Source organism: Meriones unguiculatus, assembly GCF_030254825.1.
Source record: "Meriones unguiculatus strain TT.TT164.6M chromosome 13 unlocalized genomic scaffold, Bangor_MerUng_6.1 Chr13_unordered_Scaffold_34, whole genome shotgun sequence".
Taxonomy (NCBI): Eukaryota; Metazoa; Chordata; class Mammalia; order Rodentia; family Muridae; genus Meriones; species Meriones unguiculatus.
The window spans coordinates 13336138-13349749 of record NW_026843646.1 but is presented as its reverse complement, the minus strand read 5'-3'; positions in this window follow the sequence as shown (position 1 = coordinate 13349749).

Sequence of the window (13612 nt, the reverse complement as noted above, 5' to 3'; positions counted from 1 at the left end):
GCAACGAAATGACTCCAGAGCACTTAAAAACCCGCTTGCAACGAAATGACTCCAGAGTACTTAAAAACCCGCTTGCAACAAAATGACTCCAGAGCACTTAAAAACCCGCTTGCAACGAAATGACTCCAGAACACTTAAAAACCCGCTTGCAACGAAATGACTCCAGAGCACTAAAAAACCCGCTTGCAACGAAATGACTCCAGAGCACTTAAAAATCCGCTGGCAACGAAATTACTCCAGAGCACTTAAAAACCCGCTTGCAACGAAATGACTCCAGAGCACTTAAAAACCCGCTTGCAACGAAATGACTCCAGAGCACTTAAATACCCGCTTGCAACGAAATGACTCCAGAGTACTTAAAAACCCGCTTGCAACAAAATGACTCCAGAACACTTAAAAACCTGCTTGCAACGAAATGACTCCAGAGCACTTAAAAAACCCGCTTCCAGTGAAATGTCTGAGAAGTATGTAAAAACCCGCTTGCAACGAAATGACTCCAGAGCACTTAAAAACCCGCTTGCAACGAAATGACTCCAGAGCACTTAAATACCCGCTTGCAACGAAATGACTCCAGAGTACTTAAAAACCCGCTTGCAACGAAATGACTCCAGAGCACTTAAAAAACCCGCTTCCAGTGAAATGTCTGAGAAGTATGTAAAAACCCGCTTGCAACGAAATGACTCGAGAGCATATAAAAAACGATGCAACGAAATGACTCCAGAGTACTTAAAAACCCGCTTGCAACGAAATGCCTACAGAGCACTTAAAAAACCCGCTTCCAGTGAAATGTCTGAGAAGTATGTAAAAACCCGCTTTCAACGAAATGACTCGAGAGCATGTAAAAAACGCTTGCAACGAAATGACTCCAGAGCACTTAAAAACCCGCTTGCAACGAAATGACTCCAGAGCACGTAAAAACCCACTTGCAACGAAATGACTCCAGAGCACTTAAAAACCCGCTTACAACGAAATGCCTTCAGAGCACTTAAAAACCCCCTTGCAACGAAATGACTCCAGAGCACTTAAAAACCCGCTTGCAACGAAATGACTCCAGAGCACTTAAACACTCGCTTGGAACGAAATGACTCCAGAGCACTTAAAAACCAGCTTGCAACGAAATGACTCCAGAGTACTTAAAAACCCGCTTGCAACGAAATGACTCCAGAGCACTTAAAAAACCCGCTTCCAGTGAAATGTCTGAGAAGTATGTAAAAAACCCGCTTGCAACGAAATGACTCCAGAGCACTTAAAAAACTCGTTTCCAGTTAAATGTCAGAGAAGTATGTAAAAACCCGCTTGCAACGAAATGACTCGAGAGCATGTAAAAAACGATGCAACGAAATGACTCCAGAGTACTTAAAAACCCACTTGCAACGAAATGCCTACAGAGCACTTAAAAAACCCGCTTCCAGTGAAATGTCTGAGAAGTATGTAAAAACCCGCTTGCAACGAAATGACTCCAGAATACGTAAAAACCCGCTTGCAACGAAAAGACTCCAGAGCACTTAAAAACCCGCTTACAACAAAATGCCTTCAGAGCACTTAAAAACCCGCTTGCAACGAAATGACTCCAGAGTACTTAAAAACCCGCTTGCAACGAAATGACTCCAGAGCACTTAAAAACCCGCTTGCAACGAAATGAATCCAGAACACATAAAAACCCGCATGCAACGAAATGACTCCAGAGCACTTAAAAACCCGCTTGCAACGAAATGACTCCTGAGCACTTAAACACCCGCTTGCAACGAAATTACTCCAGAGCACTTAAAAACCCGCTTGAAACGAAATGACTCCAGAGCACTTAAACACCGGCTTGCAACGAAATGACTCCAGAGCACTTAAAAACCCGCTTGCAACGAAATGACTCCAGAGCACTTAAAAAACAAGCTTCCAGTGAAATGTCTGAGAAGTATGTAAAAACCCGCTTGCAACGAAATGACTCCAGAGCATGTAAAAAACGCTTGCAACGAAATGACTCCAGAGGACTTAAAAACCCGCTTGCAACGAAATGCCTACAGAGCACTTAAAAAACCCGCTTCCAGTGAAATGTATGAGAAGTATGTAAAAACCCGCTTGCAACGAAATGACTCCAGAACACGTAAAAACCCGCTTGCAACGAAATGACTCCAGAGCACTTAAAAACACGCTTACAACGAAATGCCTTCAGAGCACTTAAAAACCCGCGTGCAACGAAATGACTCCAGAGTACTTAAAAACCCGCTTGCAACGAAATGACTCCAGAGCACTTAAAAACCCGCTTGCAACGAAATGAATCCAGAACACATAAAAACCCGCATGCAACGAAATGACTCCAGAGCTCTTAAAAATCCGCTTCCAGTGAAATGTCAGAGAAGTATGTAAAAACCCGCTTGCAACGAAATGACTCCAGAGCATGTAAAAACCCGCTTACAACGAAATGCCTTCAGAGCACTTAAAAACCCGCTTGCAACGAAATGACTCCAGCGCACTTAAAAACCCGCTTGCAACGAAATGAATCCAGAACACATAAAAACCCGCTTGCAACAAAATGACTCCAGAGCACTTAAAAACCCGCTTGCAACGAAATGACTCCAGAGCACTTAAAAACCCGCTTGCAACGAAATGAGTCCAGAACACTTAAAAACCCGCTTGCAACGAAATGACTCCAGAGCACTTAAAAACCCGCTTGCAACGAAATGACTCCAGAGCACTTAAAAACCCGCTTGCAACGAAATGATTCCAGAGCACTTAAAAACCCGCTTGCAACGAAATGACTCCAGAGCACTTAAAAACCTGCTTGCAACGAAATGACTCCAGAGCACTTAAAAAACCTGCTCTCAGTGAAATGTCTGAGAAGTATGTAAAAACCCGCTTGCAACGAAATGACTCCAGAGCACTTAAAAACCCGCTTGCAACGAAATGACTCCAGAGCACTTAAACACCCGCTTGAAACGAAATGACTCCAGAGCACTTAAAAACCCGCTTGCAACGAAATGACTCCAGAGTACTTAAAAACCCGCTTGCAACGAAATGACTCCAGAGCACTTAAAAACCAGCTTGCAACGAAATGAATCCAGAACACTTAAATACCCGCTTGCAACGAAATGACTCCAGAGCACTTAAAAACCCGCTTGCAACGAAGTGACTCCAGAAGACTTAAAAACCCGCTTGCAACGAAATGACTCCAGAGCACTTAAAAACCCGCTTGCAACGAAATGACTCCAGAGCACTTAAAAACCCGCTTGCAACGAAATGACTCCAGAGCACGTAAAAACCAGCTTGCAACGAAATGACTCCAGAGCACTTAAAAACCCGCTTGCAACGAAATGACTCCAGAGTACTTAAAAACCCGCTTGCAACGAAATGACTCCAGAGCACTTAAAAACCCGCTTGCAACGAAATGACTCCAGAGTACTTAAAAACCCGCTTGCAACGAAATGACAACCAGAGCACTTAAAAAACCCGCTTCCAGTGAAATGTCTGAGAAGTATGTAAAAACCCGCTTGCAACGAAATGACTCCAGAGCACGTAAAAACCAGCTTGCAACGAAATGAATCCAGAGCACTTAAAAACCCGCTTGCAACGAAATGACTCCAGAGTACTTAAAAACCCGCTTGCAACAAAATGACTCCAGAGCACTTAAAAACCTGCTTTCAACGAAATGACTCCAGAACACTTAAATACCCGCTTGCAACGAAATGACTCCAGAGCACTTAAACACCCGCTTGCAACGAAATGACTCCAGAGCACTTAAAAACCCGCTTGCAACGAAATGACTCCAGAGCACTTAAAAACCCGCTTGCAACGAAATGACTCCAGAGCACTTAAAAACCCGCTTGCAACGAAATGACTGCAGAGTACTTAAAATCCCGCTTGCAACGAAATGACTCCAGAGCACTTAAAAAACTCGTTTCCACTTAAATGTCAGAGAAGTATGTAAAAACCCGCTTGCAACGAAATGACTCGAGAGCATGTAAAAAACGCTTGCAACGAAATGACTCCAGAGCACTTAAAAACCCGCTTGCAACGAAATGACTCCAGAGCACTTAAAAAACCCGCTTCCAGTGAAATGTCTGAGAAGTATGTAAAAACCCGCTTGCAACGAAATGACTCCAGAGCACTTAAAAACCAGCTTGCGACGAAATGACTCCAGAGCACTTAAAAACCAGCTTGCAACGAAATGACTCCAGAGCACGTAAAAACCCACTTGCAACGAAATGACTCCAGAGCACTTAAAAACCAGCTTGCAACGAAATGAATCCAGAACACATAAAAACCCGCATGCAACGAAATGACTCCAGAGCACTTAAAAAACCCGCTTCCAGTGAAATGTCTGAGAAGTATGTAAAAACCCGCTTGCAACGAAATGACTCCAGAGCACTTAAAAACCCGCGTGCAACGAAATGACTCCAGAGTACTTAAAAACCCGCTTGCAACGAAATGACTCCAGAGCACTTAAAAACCCGCTTGCAACGAAATGAATCCAGAACACATAAAAACCCGCGTGCAACGAAATGACTCCAGAGCACTTAAAAATCCGCTTCCAGTGAAATGTCAGAGAAGTATGTAAAAACCCGCTTGCAACGAAATGACTCCAGAGCACTTAAAAACCCGCTTACAACGAAATGCCTTCAGAGCACTTAAAAACCCGCTTGCAACGAAATGACTCCAGAGCACTTAAAAACCCGCTTGCAACGAAATGACTCCAGAGCACTAAAAAACCCGCTTGCAACGAAATGACTCCAGAGCACTTAAAAACCCGCTTGCAACGAAATGACTCCAGAGCACTTAAAAACCCGCTTGCAACGAAATGACTCCAGAGCACTTAAAAAACCTGCTCTCATTGAAATGTCTGAGAAGTATGTAAAAACCCGCTTGCAACGAAATGACTCCAGAGCACTTAAAAACCCGCTTGCAACGAAATGACTCCAGAGCACTTAAATACCCGCTTGCAACGAAATGACTCCAGAGTACTTAAAAACCCGCTTGCAACAAAATGACTCAAGAACACTTAAAAACCTGCTTGCAACGAAATGACTCCAGAGCACTTAAAAAACCCGCTTCCAGTGAAATGTCTGAGAAGTATGTAAAAACCCGCTTGCAACGAAATGACTCCAGAGCACTTAAAAACCCGCTTGCAACGAAATGACTCCAGAGCACTTAAATACCCGCTTGCAACGAAATGACTCCAGAGTACTTAAAAACCCGCTTGCAACGAAATGACTCCAGAGCACTTAAAAAACCCGCTTCCAGTGAAATGTCTGAGAAGTATGTAAAAACCCGCTTGCAACGAAATGACTCGAGAGCATATAAAAAACGATGCAACGAAATGACTCCAGAGTACTTAAAAACCCGCTTGCAACGAAATGCCTACAGAGCACTTAAAAAACCCGCTTCCAGTGAAATGTCTGAGAAGTATGTAAAAACCCGCTTGCAACGAAATGACTCGAGAGCATGTAAAAAACGCTTGCAACGAAATGACTCCAGAGTACTTAAAAACCCGCTTGCAACGAAATGACTCCAGAGCACGTAAAAACCCACTTGCAACGAAATGACTCCAGAGCACTTAAAAACCCGCTTACAACGAAATGCCTTCAGAGCACTTAAAAACCCCCTTGCAACGAAATGACTCCAGAGCACTTAAAAACCCGCTTGCAACGAAATGACTCCAGAGCACTTAAACACCCGCTTGGAACGAAATGACTCCAGAGCACTTAAAAACCAGCTTGCAACGAAATGACTCCAGAGTACTTAAAAACCCGCTTGCAACGAAATGACTCCAGAGCACTTAAAAAACCCGCTTCCAGTGAAATGTCTGAGAAGTATGTAAAAACCCGCTTGCAACGAAATGACTCCAGAGCACTTAAAAAACTCGTTTCCAGTTAAATGTCAGAGAAGTATGTAAAAACCCGCTTGCAACGAAATGACTCGAGAGCATGTAAAAAACGATGCAACGAAATGACTCCAGAGTACTTAAAAACCCGCTTGCAACGAAATGCCTACAGAGCACTTAAAAAACCCGCTTCCAGTGAAATGTCTGAGAAGTATGTAAAAACCCGCTTGCAACGAAATGACTCCAGAATACGTAAAAACCCGCTTGCAACGAAAAGACTCCAGAGCACTTAAAAACCCGCTTACAACGAAATGCCTTCAGAGCACTTAAAAACCCGCTTGCAACGAAATGACTCCAGAGTACTTAAAAACCCGCTTGCAACGAAATGACTCCAGAGCACTTAAAAACCCGCTTGCAAAGAAATGAATCCAGAACACATAAAAACCCGCATGCAACGAAATGACTCCAGAGCACTTAAAAACCCGCTTGCAACGAAATGACTCCTGAGCACTTAAACACCCGCTTGCAACGAAATTACTCCAGAGCACTTAAAAACCCGCTTGAAACGAAATGACTCCAGAGCACTTAAACACCGGCTTGCAACGAAATGACTCCAGAGCACTTAAAAACCCGCTTGCAACGAAATGACTCCAGAGCACTTAAAAAACAAGCTTCCAGTGAAATGTCTGAGAAGTATGTAAAAACCCGCTTGCAACGAAATGACTCCAGAGCATGTAAAAAACGCTTGCAACGAAATGACTCCAGAGGACTTAAAAACCCGCTTGCAACGAAATGCCTACAGAGCACTTAAAAAACCCGCTTCCAGTGAAATGTATGAGAAGTATGTAAAAACCCGCTTGCAACGAAATGACTCCAGAACACGTAAAAACCCGCTTGCAACGAAATGACTCCAGAGCACTTAAAAACACGCTTACAACGAAATGCCTTCAGAGCACTTAAAAACCCGCGTGCAACGAAATGACTCCAGAGTACTTAAAAACCCGCTTGCAACGAAATGACTCCTGAGCACTTAAACACCCGCTTGCAACGAAATTACTCCAGATCACTTAAAAACCCGCTTGAAACGAAATGACTCCAGAGCACTTAAACACCGGCTTGCAACGAAATGACTCCAGAGCACTAAAAACCCGCTTGCAACGAAATGACTCCAGAGCACTTAAAAAACAAGCTTCCAGTGAAATGTCTGAGAAGTATGTAAAAACCCGCTTGCAACGAAATGACTCCAGAGCATGTAAAAAACGCTTGCAACGAAATGACTCCAGAGGACTTAAAAACCCGCTTGCAACGAAATGCCTACAGAGCACTTAAAAAACCCGCTTCCAGTGAAATGTCTGAGAAGTATGTAAAAACCCGCTTGCAACGAAATGACTCCAGAACACGTAAAAACCCGCTTGCAACAAAATGACTCCAGAGCACTTAAAAACCCGCTTGCAACGAAATGACTCCAGAGCACTTAAACACCCGCTTGGAACGAAATGACTCCAGAGCACTTAAAAACCCGCTTGCAACGAAATGACTCCAGAGCACTTAAAAACCCGCTTGCAACGAAATGACTCCAGAGCACTTAAAAACCCGCTTGCAACGAAATGACTCCAGAGCACTTAAAAACCCGCTTGCAACGAAATGACTCCAGAGCACTTAAAAACCCGCTTGCAACGAAATGACTCCAGAGTACTTAAAAACCCGCTTGCAACGAAATGACTCCAGAGCACTTAAAAACCCGCTTGCAACGAAATGACTCCAGAACACTTAAAAACCCGCTTGCAACGAAATGACTCCAGAGCACTAAAAAACCCGCTTGCAACGAAATGACTCCAGAGCACTTAAAAATCCGCTGGCAACGAAATTACTCCAGAGCACTTAAAAACCCGCTTGCAACGAAATGACTCCAGAGCACTTAAAAACCCGCTTGCAACGAAATGACTCCAGAGCACTTAAAAAACCTGCTCTCATTGAAATGTCTGAGAAGTATGTAAAAACCCGCTTGCAACGAAATGACTCCAGAGCACTTAAAAACCCGCTTGCAACGAAATGACTCCAGAGCACTTAAATACCCGCTTGCAACGAAATGACTCCAGAGTACTTAAAAACCCGCTTGCAACAAAATGACTCCAGAACACTTAAAAACCTGCTTGCAACGAAATGACTCCAGAGCACTTAAAAAACCCGCTTCCAGTGAAATGTCTGAGAAGTATGTAAAAACCCGCTTGCAACGAAATGACTCCAGAGCACTTAAAAACCCGCTTGCAACGAAATGACTCCAGAGCACTTAAATACCCGCTTGCAACGAAATGACTCCAGAGTACTTAAAAACCCGCTTGCAACGAAATGACTCCAGAGCACTTAAAAAACCCGCTTCCAGTGAAATGTCTGAGAAGTATGTAAAAACCCGCTTGCAACGAAATGACTCGAGAGCATATAAAAAACGATGCAACGAAATGACTCCAGAGTACTTAAAAACCCGCTTGCAACGAAATGCCTACAGAGCACTTAAAAAACCCGCTTCCAGTGAAATGTCTGAGAAGTATGTAAAAACCCGCTTTCAACGAAATGACTCGAGAGCATGTAAAAAACGCTTGCAACGAAATGACTCCAGAGCACTTAAAAACCCGCTTGCAACGAAATGACTCCAGAGCACGTAAAAACCCACTTGCAACGAAATGACTCCAGAGCACTTAAAAACCCGCTTACAACGAAATGCCTTCAGAGCACTTAAAAACCCCCTTGCAACGAAATGACTCCAGAGCACTTAAAAACCCGCTTGCAACGAAATGACTCCAGAGCACTTAAACACCCGCTTGGAACGAAATGACTCCAGAGCACTTAAAAACCCGCTTGCAACGAAATGACTCCAGAGTACTTAAAAACCCGCTTGCAACGAAATGACTCCAGAGCACTTAAAAAACCCGCTTCCAGTGAAATGTCTGAGAAGTATGTAAAAACCCGCTTGCAACGAAATGACTCCAGAGCACTTAAAAAACTCGTTTCCAGTTAAATGTCAGAGAAGTATGTAAAAACCCGCTTGCAACGAAATGACTCGAGAGCATATAAAAAACGATGCAACGAAATGACTCCAGAGTACTTAAAAACCCACTTGCAACGAAATGCCTACAGAGCACTTAAAAAACCCGCTTCCAGTGAAATGTCTGAGAAGTATGTAAAAACCCGCTTGCAACGAAATGACTCCAGAATACGTAAAAACCCGCTTGCAACGAAAAGACTCCAGAGCACTTAAAAACCCGCTTACAACAAAATGCCTTCAGAGCACTTAAAAACCCGCTTGCAACGAAATGACTCCAGAGTACTTAAAAACCCGCTTGCAACGAAATGACTCCAGAGCACTTAAAAACCCGCTTGCAACGAAATGAATCCAGAACACATAAAAACCCGCATGCAACGAAATGACTCCAGAGCACTTAAAAACCCGCTTGCAACGAAATGACTCCTGAGCACTTAAACACCCGCTTGCAACGAAATTACTCCAGAGCACTTAAAAACCCGCTTGAAACGAAATGACTCCAGAGCACTTAAACACCGGCTTGCAACGAAATGACTCCAGAGCACTTAAAAACCCGCTTGCAACGAAATGACTCCAGAGCACTTAAAAAACAAGCTTCCAGTGAAATGTCTGAGAAGTATGTAAAAACCCGCTTGCAACGAAATGACTCCAGAGCATGTAAAAAACGCTTGCAACGAAATGACTCCAGAGGACTTAAAAACCCGCTTGCAACGAAATGCCTACAGAGCACTTAAAAAACCCGCTTCCAGTGAAATGTATGAGAAGTATGTAAAAACCCGCTTGCAACGAAATGACTCCAGAACACGTAAAAACCCGCTTGCAACGAAATGACTCCAGAGCACTTAAAAACACGCTTACAACGAAATGCCTTCAGAGCACTTAAAAACCCGCGTGCAACGAAATGACTCCAGAGTACTTAAAAACCCGCTTGCAACGAAATGACTCCAGAGCACTTAAAAACCCGCTTGCAACGAAATGAATCCAGAACACATAAAAACCCGCATGCAACGAAATGACTCCAGAGCTCTTAAAAATCCGCTTCCAGTGAAATGTCAGAGAAGTATGTAAAAACCCGCTTGCAACGAAATGACTCCAGAGCATGTAAAAACCCGCTTACAACGAAATGCCTTCAGAGCACTTAAAAACCCGCTTGCAACGAAATGACTCCAGCGCACTTAAAAACCCGCTTGCAACGAAATGAATCCAGAACACTTAAAAACCCGCTTGCAACGAAATGACTCCAGAGCACTTAAAAACCCGCTTAGAACGAAATGCCTTCAGAGCACTTAAAAACCCGCTTGCAACGAAATGACTCCAGAGCACTTAAAAACCCGCTTGCAAAGAAATGACTCCAGAGCACTTAAAAACCCGCTTGCAACGAAATGACTCCAGAGCACTTAAAAAACCCGCTTCCAGTTAAATGTCAGAGAAATATGTAAAAACCCACTTGCAACGAAATGACTCCCGAGCACGTAAAAACCCGCTTGCAACGAAAAGTCTCTAGAGCACTTAAAAAACCTGCTTCCAGTTAAATGTCAGAGAAGTATGTAAAAACCCGCTTGCAATGAAATGACTCCAGAGTACTTAAAAACCCGCTTGATACGAAATGCCTCCAGAGCACTTAAAAAACCCGCTTTCAGTGAAATGTCTGAGAAGTGTGTAAAAACCCGCTTGCAACGAAATGACTCCAGAGCACTTCAAAACCCGCTTGCACCGAAATGACTCCAGAGCACTTAAAAACCCGCTTGCAACGAAATGACTCCAGAGCACTTAAAAACCCGATTGCAACGAAAAGACTCCAGAGCACTTAAAAACCCGCTTGCAACGAAATGGCTCCAGAGCACTTAAAAACCCGCTTGCAACGAAATGACTCCAGAGCACTTAAAAACCCGCTTGCAACGAAATGACTCCAGAGCACTGAAAAACCCGCTTGCAACGAAATGACTCCAGAACAGGTAAAAACCCGCTTGCAACGAAATGACTCCAAAGAACTTCCAAACCCGCTTACAACGAAATGCCTTCAGAGCACTTAAAAACCCGCTTGCAACGAAATGACTCCAGAGCACTTAAAAACCCGCTTGCAACGAAATGACTCCAGAGCACTTAAAAACCCGCTGGCAACGAAATGACTCCAGAGCACTTAAAAACCCGCTTACAACGAAATGCTTTCAGAGCACTTAAAAACCCTCTTGCAACGAAATGACTCCAGAGCACTTAAAAAACCTGCTTCCAGTGAAGTGTCTTAGAAGTATGTAAAAACCCGCTTGCAACGAAATGACTCCAGAACACGTAAAAACCCGCTTGCAACGAAATGACTCCAGAGAACTTCAAAACCCGCTTACAACGAAATGCCTTCAGAGCACTTAAAAACCCGCTTGCAACGAAATGCCTTCAGAGCACTTAAAAACCCGCTTGCAACGAAATGACTCCAGAGTACTTACAAACCCGCTTGCAACGAAATGCCTACAGAGCACTTAAAAAACCCGCTTCCAGTGAAATGTCTGAGAAGTATGTAAAAACCCGCTTGCAAAGAAATGACTCCAGAGCACTTAAAAACCCGCTTGCAACGAAATGACTCCAGAACACTTAAAAAATCCGCTTGCAACGAAATGACTCCAGAGCACTTAAAAACCCGCTTGCAACGAAATGACTCCAGAGCACTTAAAAACCCGCTTGCAACGAAATGACTCCAGAGCACTTAAAAAACCGCTTGCAACGAAATGAATCCAGAGCACTTAAAAACCCGCTTGCAACGAAATGACTCCAGAGCACTTAAAAACCCGCTTGCAACGAAATGACTCCAGAGCACTTAAAAACCCGCTTACAAAGAAATGCTTTCAGAGCACTTAAAAACCCTCTTGCAACGAAATGACTCCAGAGCACTTAAAAAACCTGCTTCCAGTGAAATGTCTGAGAAGTATGTAAAAACCCGCTTGCAACGAAATGACTCCAGAACACGTAAAAACCCCCTTGCAACGAAATGACTCCAGAGAACTTCAAAACCCGCTTACAACGAAATGCCTTCAGAGCACTTAAAAACCCGCTTGCAACGAAATGACTCCAGAGCACTTAAAAACCCGCTTGCAACCAAATGACTCCAGAGCACTTAAAAACCCGCTTGCAACGAAATGACTCCAGAGCACTTAAACACCCGCTTGCAACGAAAGGAATCCAGAGCAGTTAAAAACCTGCTTGGAACGAAATGACTCCAGAGTACTTAAAAACCAGTTTGCAACGAAATGACTCCAGAGCACTTAAAAAACCCGCTTCCAGTGAAATGTCTGAGAAGCATGTAAAAACCCGCTTGTAATGAAATGACTCCAGAGCACATAAAAACCCGCTTGCAATGAAATGAATCCAGAGCACTTAAAATACTCGCTTCCAGTTAAATGTCAGAGAAATATGTAAAAACCCGCTTGCAACGAAATGACTCCAGAACACGTAAAAACCCGCTTGCAACGAAATGACTCCAGAGCACTTAAAAACCTGCTTGCAAAGAAATGACTCCAGAGTACTTAAAAACCCGCTTGCAACAAAGTGCCTACAGAGCACTTAAAAAACCCGCTTCCAGTGTAATGTCTGAGAAGTATGTAAAAACCCGCTTGCAACGAAATGACTCCAGAACACATAAAAACCCGCTTGCAACGAAAAGACTCCAGAGCACTAAAAAACCCGCTTGCAACGAAATGACTCCAGAGCACTTAAAAACCCGCTTGCAACGAAATGACTCCAGAGCACTTAAAAAACCTGCTTCCAGTTAAATGTCAGAGAAGTATGTAAAAACCCGCTTGCAACGAAATGACTCCAGAGCACGTAAAAACCCGCTTGCAACGAAATGACTCCAGAGTACTTAAAAACCCGCTTGATACGAAATGCCTCCAGAGCACTTAAAAAACCCGCTTTCAGTGAAATGTCTGAGAAGTATGTAAAAACCCGCTTGCAACGAAATGACTCCAGAACACGTAAAAACCCGCTTGCAACGAAATGACTCCAGAGCACTTCAAAACCCGCTTACAACGAAATGCCTTCAGAGCACTTAAAAACCCGCTTGCAACGAAATGACTCCAGAGCACTTAAAAACCCGTTTGCTACGAAATGACTCCAGAGCACTTAAAAACCCGCTTGCAACGAAATGACTCCAGAACACTTAAAAACCCGCTTGCAACGAAATGACTCCAGAGCACTTAAAAACCCGCTTAGAACGAAATGCCTTCAGAGCACTTAAAAACCCACTTGCAACGAAATGACTCCAGAGCACTTAAAAACCCGCTTGCAAAGAAATGACTCCAGAGCACTTAAAAACCCGCTTGCAACGAAATGACTCCAGAGCACTTAAAAACCCGCTTGCAACGAAATGACTCCAGAGCACTTAAAAACCCGCTTGCAACGAAATGACTCCAGAGCACTTAAAAACCCGCTTGCAAAGAAATGACTCCAGAGCACTTAAAAAACCTGCTCTCAGTGAAATGTCTGAGAAGTATGTAAAAACCCGCTTGCAACGAAATGACTCCAGAGCACTTAAAAACCCGCTTGCAACGAAATGACTCCAGAGCACTTAAAAACCCGCTTGCAACGAAATGACTCCAGAGCACTTAAAAACCCGCTTGCAACGAAATGACTCCAGAGCACTTAAAAACCCGCTTGCAACGAAATGACTCCAGAGCACTTAAAAACCCGCTTGCAACGAAATGACTCCAGAGCACTTAAAAACCCGCTTGCAACGAAATGACTCCAGAACACTTAAAAACCCGCTTGCAACG